At 38.6% G+C, this 10974-nt stretch overlaps 1 protein-coding gene across 1 annotated transcript in view; it reads left to right on the plus strand.

Moving 5' to 3' along the window:
* The window catches only part of LOC103749642 (ankyrin repeat domain-containing protein 26-like), a 21644-nt gene extending 14723 nt beyond the window's left edge, over positions 1 to 6921 (plus strand). The window contains exon 4 of the mRNA XM_029555752.1: positions 6886 to 6921. The gene's annotated coding sequence lies outside the window, so the exon portion shown is untranslated. The remainder of the gene's footprint in view (positions 1 to 6885) is intronic.
* The last annotated feature ends 4053 nt before the right edge of the window (positions 6922 to 10974 follow it).

Genomic DNA, 10974 nt, shown 5'->3' on the forward strand with positions numbered 1-10974 from the left:
ATTTCATCATCTGTTAATCAGTTGATGACTATCTGGGTTTGTATCTTAGCTATTGTAAACAGCAACAGTTAGCTTATATAAACAGATATCTCTGCAATAGGATATAGAGCCTTGAGTTATACACCCAAGAGTGGTATGGCTGTATTATGGAGATGATCTGTTTTTAGATTTTTGAGGAACCTCCACAATGTCTTCCATAATGGTTGCACCCCAGCAGCAGTAAGTGCTCCCTTACCTCAAATTGTCAACATCATTTTTTTCAGATCTTAACCATTTTTCCTAGGGTAACATGAATTCTCAAAGTAGTTTTAATTTGCATTTTTTGGTGGTTGAAGATGTTAAATAGTTTAAAAGTATTTCTCTGATTTTTTCATCATTTGAGAACTCTGTTTAGTTTCTTGCTCTACATTTCTTAAGTTGTTTTTTGAGCTTTTGTACACTTAATATAGCAGTTCTTAATAAAATTTACATCCCCCCATCTAGGTCCCCCCTTCCCATGTCTTCTATTCTGCCATACATGTTAAGTAATTTCCTGTAAAGCATTTGTATGCAAATGTCCTTTGGTGCAAATTCATCAACTTGAGTCTAGTCAATCTATCTAGCGATTAGAAGTAAGGTCTACTCTCCCTCACCCAGTAGTAATCAGTCCTCAAACATCCTTAGACTATGACTGGCCTGTCGCCCATTTCCCTAACTCCACTCTGGGTTCTTGTCTGATTGACTACACATGTGCAAGCTTCCAGTGGCCTGAAAGCCTCTGTTTTCCTGTGTTCGTGAAACAAGTCTGGATCTTATGATCTTTTGCCCCCTCTTCCACAGTGATCCCTGATTCCTGGGTGTATGAGGTTTAACATAGGAGTCCCATCCAGGGACACACACTCTGCAGTCTCTTGTTCTTTAAAACTTAACCAGTTGTGGCCTTTTGTGTTCATCAAACTCTGTTGTAAAGGAAGCTTAATTGGTAAGAATTGAGGGATGCACTAGCTTTGCCTCTTACCACCCTGTCCCCATTCCAATATGTTCCACAAGCGTTAGGTGTCAAGGTTCAACTGTAAATATGTCATTTAGGACTGGGCATCTCTCAGACATATATTTTCTGTGTCTGACCAGAATTCTGGAGAATTCTGGAGTAGCCTCCATTTGTGGCAAAAAGAAGCTTATTTCATGAGTGGTATATTGCATACCTCTCTATAATTATAAAGATGCACATTCAGCATATGGGTAAGAAATTCATTTGTCTAGAGATACGGCAGAGATAGAGTTTTCTCTAGGATCTATGATCTTCCCAACCATGTATGTGTACTTGACTGTGTTTACAGTGCCACCCATGAGTTTACTCCCACTGAGAGGGTTTTAAGTCCAATTAGATAGCTGTTGATTATTCCCCAGATGAGAGGGCCACTACTGTACCTATAGGGGTAGTTTGCTGTGCTAGTTGTTATGCTTATTAAACTTTAGGGTTGGGTTGGACCATTGATTGATTTTTTTCACTTATCAGCTTGCATAGTACCCTCTAGAACTATGAGAGCTAAACTTCTGCTAGAGGGCTTCCAGGTCAGTTCCTACTCCATTGCTCCAAGTCTTGTCTACAAAATATGTCTTGTGTTGAGCAGTAGGGTCTTACCTTTGAGATCTGGAAGATAATCAAGAGCTCTGGAAATAGCCTGTGTTATTTTGGGAGTCAAGACTACTCTGTTCAACCACTCAAAGGGTGGTCTCTCCTGTCTGGCACTGTGTTCCTTGCCATACAGCCCCCCAAGAATATATATGCACTAATGTTCAGACACTGTAATTGCATTTCTCAGGGGGTTTCAGAGGCAACACACTCTGACTTCTTTAGCCCCCAAGCTCCATTCAGTTTTATTCTCTCTCCCGCCCATCCAACCTCCCTCCTCCCTCCCCAAGCTAAGTGCCTCATTATCCCCACCCTCCTCCCAATAACACCTGCCTCCTGCCATCCCCCTTCTTCTGAGTTCCCTTCTTCCCCACCATGGCCCTCTGCATGGTCTTCCCTCATCCCTTCCCAGCTGAACATTCCCGCACCCCCCCCGCCACATACCATCTGTTCCCTCCTATTCCATCTTCAGGTTCTTTCTTTTCCTTTGCCTCCATGTTTCCTTTCCATTTTCCTGGCTCCTGATGCTATATCAGGATATATACTCACATATAAGGGAGTGCTGCTATGTTCCCCAAATGAGGGAGAACATAGGTCATTTGCTTTTCAGGGTATGTTACTTCACTTAGTATAACACTCTGTAGTTCCATATATTTACATGCACATTTCATCTTTTCTCACTCCTGACTAGAACTGCTTATAGATTCATCAGTTGAGGGACATTTAGGTTGTTCCCATTTCTTAGCTATTGTGAGGAAAGCAGTAACAAACATGGATGTGCAGTGTGCAGGTATCTCTATAGTAGGACGAGTCCTTTGGGTATATGCCAAGGCCTAGTATAACTAGATCATATGGTAGATTCAATTTTAGCTTTTTGGGAGCTCTCTACACTGCTTTCCAAAGTGGTTGCACAACTTTGCATTTCCACCAGCAGTGAATAAGCATTCGTTCCCCCTTCTCCACATTCTCACCAGCATTTGGAGTCTTTTATTCCCTTGGTCTCAGCCAATACGACTGGGATAATAGGAAATCTTAAAGTGGCTTTTATCTGCATTTCTTTAATTTCTCAGGATGTTGAGCACTTTTTAAGGTGTTTCGAGACATTGTAATTTCTTCATTTGAGAACCCTCTGCTCAGGTCTACAGCCCATCTTTTTATTGGGTTGTTTTTTTCTTGTTTCTTTGTGTATTGAGTTCTTTATATATTCTGGATACTAATCCTCTGTGAGATGTGTACCTGGAAAATGTTTTTTATCCCCACTCAATGGGTTTCCTTTTCTCTTCCTTGGTTGTTTCTTTTGCTGTACAGGAGCTTTGTAGCTTAATGAGGTCTACATGTTGATTGTTGATCTTAGTGTCTTAGCAGCTGATGTCCAATTTAGAAAGTCCTTAACTATGCTTATATTTCAGAGGCCTATGTTTTCTTCTAGCAATTTCAGAATTTCAAGTTTTATATTGAGGTCTTTGATCCATTTAGAGTTGACTTTTGTGAAGGGTGAAAGATAAGGGTTCAATTTCATTTTCCTACAGGTGGAGATCGTTTTTGCCAGCACCACTCGTTGAAGATGCTGCCTTTGCTCCATTGTGTATTCTTAGCAAATTTGCCAACTATCAGGTGGCTGAAATTACATGTACTCATGCTTGGGTCTTCTATTGTAGTCTATTGATCTAGGTGTCTATTTTTTGTGCCTGTACCATGCTGTTTTTATGATTATACCTCTATAATATAACCTGAGATCTGGTATGGCAATTTCCCCCAGCATTGTTCATTTTGCCTAAGTTTTCATTTGCTATCCAAGGTCTTTTGTGATTCCATGTGAATTTTAGCATGATTTTTTATAGCTCTGTGAAGAATCCCATGGATATTTTGATTGGCATCTGTTTCACCAAATTCCCCACCTCCCCCCAGAGACCTTCACACTCTCTCTGGGATCCCCGGGCTGACAAAACTGACAGGATACCATCTATTTGGGTTTTTGCATAGTTTATGATGTCTGGGAGAGGGTGACTTACAAAGGCATTCATGCTTGTGGGCCGTTTTTCTCCCACATCTTGGCTAAGCTTGAGATCTGCTCCATCAGCACCACATCCCACCTTGATCTGTGTGCCTCACACAAATGGTGGCTCTCTCCTCCTTGGTGCTTCCCCATGTCCTCAGTGTTTCCTAGTGTCTGTCTTTAGAACATCCCCCTCACACAATTAAAGCTGACTGATTGGGTGGGAGGAGTGACTATCTCAGAGGACATGCCTACCCAAAAGTATTGCATTGAATTATAGATTGCTTTTGGTGGGATGGTCATTTTCACAATATTAAGTCTACTAATCCATGAGCCTGATAGGTCTTTCCATCTTCTAGTGTCTTCTTCTATCTCTTTCTTTAAAGATTTAAAATATTCATTATGGAGATATTTAATGTCTATGGTTAGGTTTGTTTCTAAATATTTTTTTGAGGTTTCTGTGATGAGGTAGGTTTCCTTGATTGCTTATTCTGATTGCTTGTTATTGGTATATAGAAAGGCTAATGGTTTTTGTAAATTGATGTTCCCTCCAAACCAATTCCTTCTAAGACCGTTAAGAAGAATGCATACTGGATTTTGTCAAAGGCATTTTCTTCATGTATTGAGATGACCGTGTGGTTTTTGTATTTACATCCATTTATGTACTTTAATATATTTATTGACTCATATATATTGAACCATCCCTGTATCAATTTTTCCTTTGATTAGAATGAATTTATTTGATTAATCTTTTCTGATTAGTTTTAATTTGAGGTCCATTTTGTCAGATATTTGAACTGCAACACTGCTTGCATCTTAGAGTCATTTGCTTGTAATATTTTTCCATTCTTTAAATCTAAGATATTGTCTATTCTTGAAGGTGAGATGAGTTTCTTGAAGAAAAGAAAAAGATAGGTTTTAGTTTTTCTTGATCTGTTCCGCCAGCCTGTGCATTTAGACAGGGAGTTGAGGCCATTGATATGTCATGTTATTATTGAAAGATGTGTGTGGGATACTGTAATTTTAACTTCTTGTTGTTTGTGGTCTCATTTTGTGTTTCCATTATTATACCTTTCTCTGTTTTCTTTCTGTAACTTCTTGAGTATACTCATTCCTCTCTTCTGTCCTTTGTATTGATTGCTTTGAGTATTCACTGTAGGGATGATTTGGTAGACATGAATTCTTTCAGTATATTCCCTATCATGGAAAAATTTCCATTCCCTTTTACTGTGATAAATAGTCTAGCCTTGTCCCCTTCTGTACCACAGCTTCTGTGTGTTGATCCTGAAGAAGTATTTCCCAGAAGATTTAACCTCATGATGATGGTCTTCTGTTGCTCACAGCTTTCAACCCCAGCTTACTGGTATCAATTGTGCCAGTTAACACAAATATTTCACTTCCTTAGATTCTTTTTAAAAATATTTTATTTATGATTTTAATTTTATGTGTATGTGTGTTTTGCCTGCATGTATGTAGCTGCACCCATGCCATGCGATTCCTGTGGAAGACAGGAGAGGGCATCAGATTCACTTGTAACTGGAGTTACTATCAGTTTTTAGCCTCCATGTAGGTGCTGGGAATCAAACCCAGGTCCACTGCAAGAACAGCCAGTGCGTTTCACTGCTGAGTCATCTCTCCAGCCCAACTTCAATAGCTTCTTAATTCAAATACATCATGAAAATGACCTTGGTAGTCCTTTTTGATTCCTTATGAAACTTCACAGATCAGGCTTCAACTGACCACCATTGTTTGTTTCCCAAAACAACGTGTTCAGATCCATCACAGCAGTACTCCAGAATTCTGATAACAAACTTTATCCTAGTTTGCTTCTCCATCACTGTAATAAATATCATTACCAGAAACAGCATGGGTAGCAAAGGCTTTACTTCAGCTTACAACACCAGGTTATAATCCATCACTGAGATCAGGCTTCAACTGACCACCATTGTTTGTTTCCTAAAACAACGTGTTCAGATCCATCACAGTAGTACTCCAGAATTCTGATAACAAACTTTATCCTAGTTTGCTTCTCCATCACTGTAATAAATATCATTACCAGAAACAGCATGGGTAGCAAAGGCTTTACTTCAGCTTACAACACCAGGTTATAATCCATCACTGTGGAAATTCAGGGAAAGTGCTCAAGGCCAGAACCTGAAGCTGGAAGTGAAGCATAGACCATGGAAGAGCACTGCTTACTGGTTTTCTCCCATGGCCTGTACTCAACCTGCTTTCTTATGCAACCTGGGAGCACCTGCTCAGGGGTAGCTCCACAAATGGTGGGCTGGGGTCTACACATCACTCAACAATCAAGAAAATGCCTCACAGAACTATCCATAGGCCACTCTTATGCAGGAAAATCTAATGAAATACCCTTTTCCCAGGTGTGTCAAGTTGACAAGTGAAGTTTTCTACCACAATGTTTATGGTTGTTCTTTTAAATTTGTGTCTTAGGGTTCATCTTGGTAATTCTCATTGTGTAGCATTTGTGTAGGTCTGTGGGATTGAAGGGGAGGCATAGTGTCTTGACCTTTCAAATTGTGTTTTGACAATGTGTTCTGAGCATACAGTCTTGTTTCATTGGTTGGTCAGATATGAAATTCTAGGCTGCTTTTGTTGTGTTGAAGTATGACCTTGTTTTTCTTTTTGCCCAAGCATGGTTGATTTCACAGAGGTATGACCAGCTAGCAGGTCAATCTTTCAGAAACTCAATGATAATTTTTGATTGGAGGAACAGGGATGATTCAGACTCATTAGTAAGGAACAAAGTGAAGTTGTAACTCTAGGCTGGATCTTCTTGGGCTGGCTCACAGGCTTCACTATTATAACTACGTGTGGGAATGTGAAGATGGTGGGTGGTGGCAGGTTTTTGGGTACTCAAGGGGCTGGTTCTGTGCAGGAGCTACAAGACCCAAGGTAGGCCTTGGAATGTAGAAACACCAGTGGGGTGAGCGAGGTGCTAGCTAACTCGCCAGGCTTCACTTCTGCACTAATGCCTGACTGAAGATAGGCTTGGGAGTGAGCAGAAGGTGAGGGCCGTGTGCAGGTTTCTAAGGAGCTCAATCATCTGGTCTGATGTGCAAGCTTAGGATGCAAGACATCGAGGGGGAGTAAGGGAAGGTGCAGATAAGGGAAGGGATCTAAATGCCATCAAATTAGAGTGAATAAAATAACAAAGATTGAATAAAAAATTAAAAAGAAAATGAGTGAAGTAATAAAACTAATGAAAACAAAAGGTTCTTTATATTGAAAAGCATTGGTTACTCTTATGAAGTTTTCATCAGACACCACAGAAGAAGAGAAACAGAGAAGAAATGTGACAGACAAATCAGAAACCCTGAATCAGGGTGCTGAGGGTTTGATTCTACAAGGACAAAAAGGAAACGTAGAAGACCAGCAAATTCCTGTTGCAGTAAACCAAGAATGTAATGGGTAAGACTACAGTAATATTTAACAGAGGGTACTATTCTCCTATAAACATCACATAAGCAGTTGGCATGCTTTATGCAGTTCTCCCTGAGACATTCAGTATTGCACAATTTTAAGAAATTAAGAAACAGTCTGAAACTGTTGTTTCCAACTTAGTTGATGCATTTTATTAAAATCATAAACACAGTTAGCAAATGTGAGAAAAAGAATTCTCAAGCATTTTTAGTAAGTGAAATTGGTAAATAGGTTGCAAAGAGTAATTTAGTATAGTTTGTGTTCAATTTTCTTTTTTTATTCCTTTTGGTCTTTTTGAGACAGGGTCTCCCTGTAGCCCCAGCTGGCCTGGAAATCTCTATGTAGACCAGACTGGCCTCAAACTCAGGAGAGGTCTGCCTGCCTTAGCCTCCAAAGTGCTGGGATTAAAGGCTTGCACCACCACACCCAGCAGTTTGTATTCAGTTTTCAAATATAGCAATGAGTTAATCTAATTGCTTCAATTCTTAACTGAATCATTCTGAAGCAGGAAAATGATGAAGATTTGCATGCAAATAAGTGTTTAAAACTTTAATGTATTTTATCAGTAATGTAACATAGATGAGTGTAAATACCCTACATGTGTTTATGTGCATTCACATCCAAGGCTATATAATGTACATGTTAAACATATTTACAGAATTATATTCTGAATGCATCCATGCTGAGGATGTCAGAACAGCATAATGACAGAAAACTGGAGATCCTCTAAATGGTCATTAAAATAGTAAAATTGCCATATTCATAAGATAATTTTTTTCAAGTTTTTGTTACTTTTAAATGAATGCTTTTAGAATGTTGCCTGCTGCAGATTGAAGCAACAGAGAAGATCATGTTTATTCAGTTTAATTTTTTTACACAACTAAGCATTAGAAATCTTTCTATATGGTCTTTGAGAATTTATACCGTTTAATGTTCCTTAGAACCATTATTCCTTTCTGTATTTCTGCATAAGAACTTCTTGTTCATTTCAGAAATAGTATATCTTCATCTAATTCAACATGGAAACTATGATCTGAAAGGCAATCTGTCCTGTGTAGCTTTTCAAAATGCATACGAAAGAAAACATACAAGCACACCAGTTATGCTGAATATATTTGAATCATCCAGCTAGGCTTATAATTGCATCGCATGTGATAGCTTAATCGTAAAGAAGCGGAGGAAAAAGGAGGAATTTGGATTATGAAAATCAGAAAAGTAAACAATTGACAATGTAGCATGAATTGCTATTTTTGAGCTACAAAGTTCTAAGCAAAAAAAGACCTTGTCTCCCTATACTGATTGTCTTTGACAGTATCATGTGCTCAGTCAGTTCTTGTTGAATGCATCAATAGTGTTAAATTGATGGCTAATATCTATTAATGTTTACTGAAAGCAGGCTCCAATATTTCTTAGAAATATTTTTGTTTTATTTTTTAGAATTATTTTTATTTTATGTGTATGCATGTATTGCCTGCATATAGGTAAGTGCACATGTGCCATGCAATGCCCTCAGAGGTCAAAGAGGCTGTCAGATCCCTGGGGACTGGAGTTATGGACATTTTTTAGCCGCCATGTGGTTGCTGGGATTTGAACCAAGGTCTTCTGCAAGAACAGTGTTCTTAACCACTGAGCCACCTCTCCAGCCCCGATTTTTTTTTTTTTTTACTCTATATCTGGAAAATTTTTTCCCCCCTTTATTCCCATAGTTCTTTGTATAGTCCCCCTCTCCCACCTCTCCTTAACTACCCTCTTTTTGCATATTTCTCCCTTAGTAACACCTTTCTCCTACTATTCTTCTCTCTCAGGTTCCTTCTTTCCCTTTACCCTCATGGTTACTAGCTCTCACCAAGTGGGTGAGGCTGACTGGCTGGGAAGCTCTAGTGACATTCTTATCTCTGCCTCTCCAGCAATGAGACAACAACTTTGTCATTGACATGTATCATGTATTCAATCAGTATTGCTGAATACATGAATGTATATGAATTATGTATGTTATTGTTTAATTTATGGAATCAGGTTCAAAAATTGCCTAAGTATATTTAATTTTTTCTGTTGCTTTATATTACTGTTATTATTATTGCACTTTTTCACTACTATTTTTATTTTCATTATGTCTCCTTTTATCATTCTTTTGGTAATACTCTACTTTTAATACTTTATTTGAGAATGTCCTACAATGTATTTTGTCTATATTTAGATTTCTCTCACTCTCCAACACTGCCTACAACCCCACCCCACCTCATGTTCTCTATTATTATTTGTCATTTATTTAGGTCTATTGAATCTAATCTGTGTTTCTCAAATAATTTTTGGTGTGGGTCTCTCCTTTGGAGTGTGGACAAGCTAACGGGCATCACATGAATAGGGAAAACTGACTACCTCTCTCAGTTTTGTTCAACTGCTAATAGAACCTCATCAAGGACTCGGGCTTCCTGCTCACTTCCCCATTCACATTGGGCTGCTGTCTAGATTTTTTTTTCCCAATTCTTGTGTATGCTGTCACGAGCATTGTGGGTTCATTATCTGAAACTACCCTGTGGCATCCAGACAACAGTTTTCTTGCATTCATCAACCATGTCTTTCTCTTATATCATCCTCACTTCTACAAAGATCCCTGAACATTTGGGGGAGAAGGTACAATATAATCATTACATTTAGGACAGAACACCCTGAAGTCTTTCATTCTCTGCATGTTGACCATTTGTGGATGTCTGTGCTAATTGCCATCTTCTTGGTCTATGGGTATCAAGAATAACACATCATAAGTTACTTTCATAGTATAGCTATTCAGCAGAATGACAGTAGTAGGTCCTCCCCTATACCCTCTCCTGTCTAGTCACAGGTTCTTGGCCCTGATAAAAGTGCAGGGTATGGTTACCTGTTGTGAAGTGGTTGGTTACTACCATAAAATCCATGCCTTATTGCACCGGTGGATATATTCTGCCTAGTCAATTGTTACTGTAGCTCACTGAGTTCAGAGATATGTAAGGTTGATGATTACATTTCTCTGTCAGTGTCATGTATAGTACCTCCTATTACTCTGAAAGCTAGCCAGAGATGAAGGTTTAAAATCAATACTAGAATGTTTTCTCCTTGTTTGTACTGTGACTCAAGTATACAGTGTCTTCAATACTAGGGTCTTACCATCCAGTTCTTGTGGGTACCAAGTACAATGGCAGTAGCCAGTGGTCAGTGTTTGTGGATCTCTCTGGCCAACTGCTCTAAAAGAGAATTGTATTTTTCATTTGTTAGCTTGTGGGTTCTATTAGGGCCACTGAACATATGTTGCAGGGTAACTACATTTAAATTCTTTTTATATTATACATGTATATATTGAAAGTATCTTCTAATGTAGGTTTCTGTGCAAATATTTCAAATTACCTCTGGTGTTAGTTGTCCCTCATTTTACTCCATTTTCTGCCCTATATAACCATATCCCACCCAGTTCAACCAATCCTATCCCATTATTCCTCTGTCCCATTTATATCACTGTATGATATATATCCTCTCCAAAGACACATGCCCCATCGACCTGATTGAAGATAAGTATTACTTTCCACAGTACCATATAAAACAAGTGTGGAGACAGAATTTCTGGATTTGAATTCTAGGTCTGCCATTCAAATCATCCTGGGATTGGGCAAGTTCCCTGATCTTCCTTTATTTGGATTCTACCTTTCTTCAATACTTATATATTCTTGTGAGGACTGTAGTAAGTTTAGCACAAGTTCAATGCTTAGAATATGAGTAGCAATTTCATAGTATTGAAAAAAATGTAACTCCTTTCATGTTTTCACAAGTGTTCTCCTTATATTAGAAGCAATGCTTTTAAAGTGAGTTTTATGGGCCAAAAATTGTTTTAACTCTAACAAGTCCAGAGAAATTTGGTGTTATTTCTATAAAAAGGAGGGTTTGCATT

The sequence above is a fragment of the Nannospalax galili genome, unplaced genomic scaffold, assembly GCF_000622305.1.
Source record: "Nannospalax galili isolate Female #2095 unplaced genomic scaffold, S.galili_v1.0 scaffold3367, whole genome shotgun sequence".
NCBI classification, from domain to species: Eukaryota; Metazoa; Chordata; class Mammalia; order Rodentia; family Spalacidae; genus Nannospalax; species Nannospalax galili.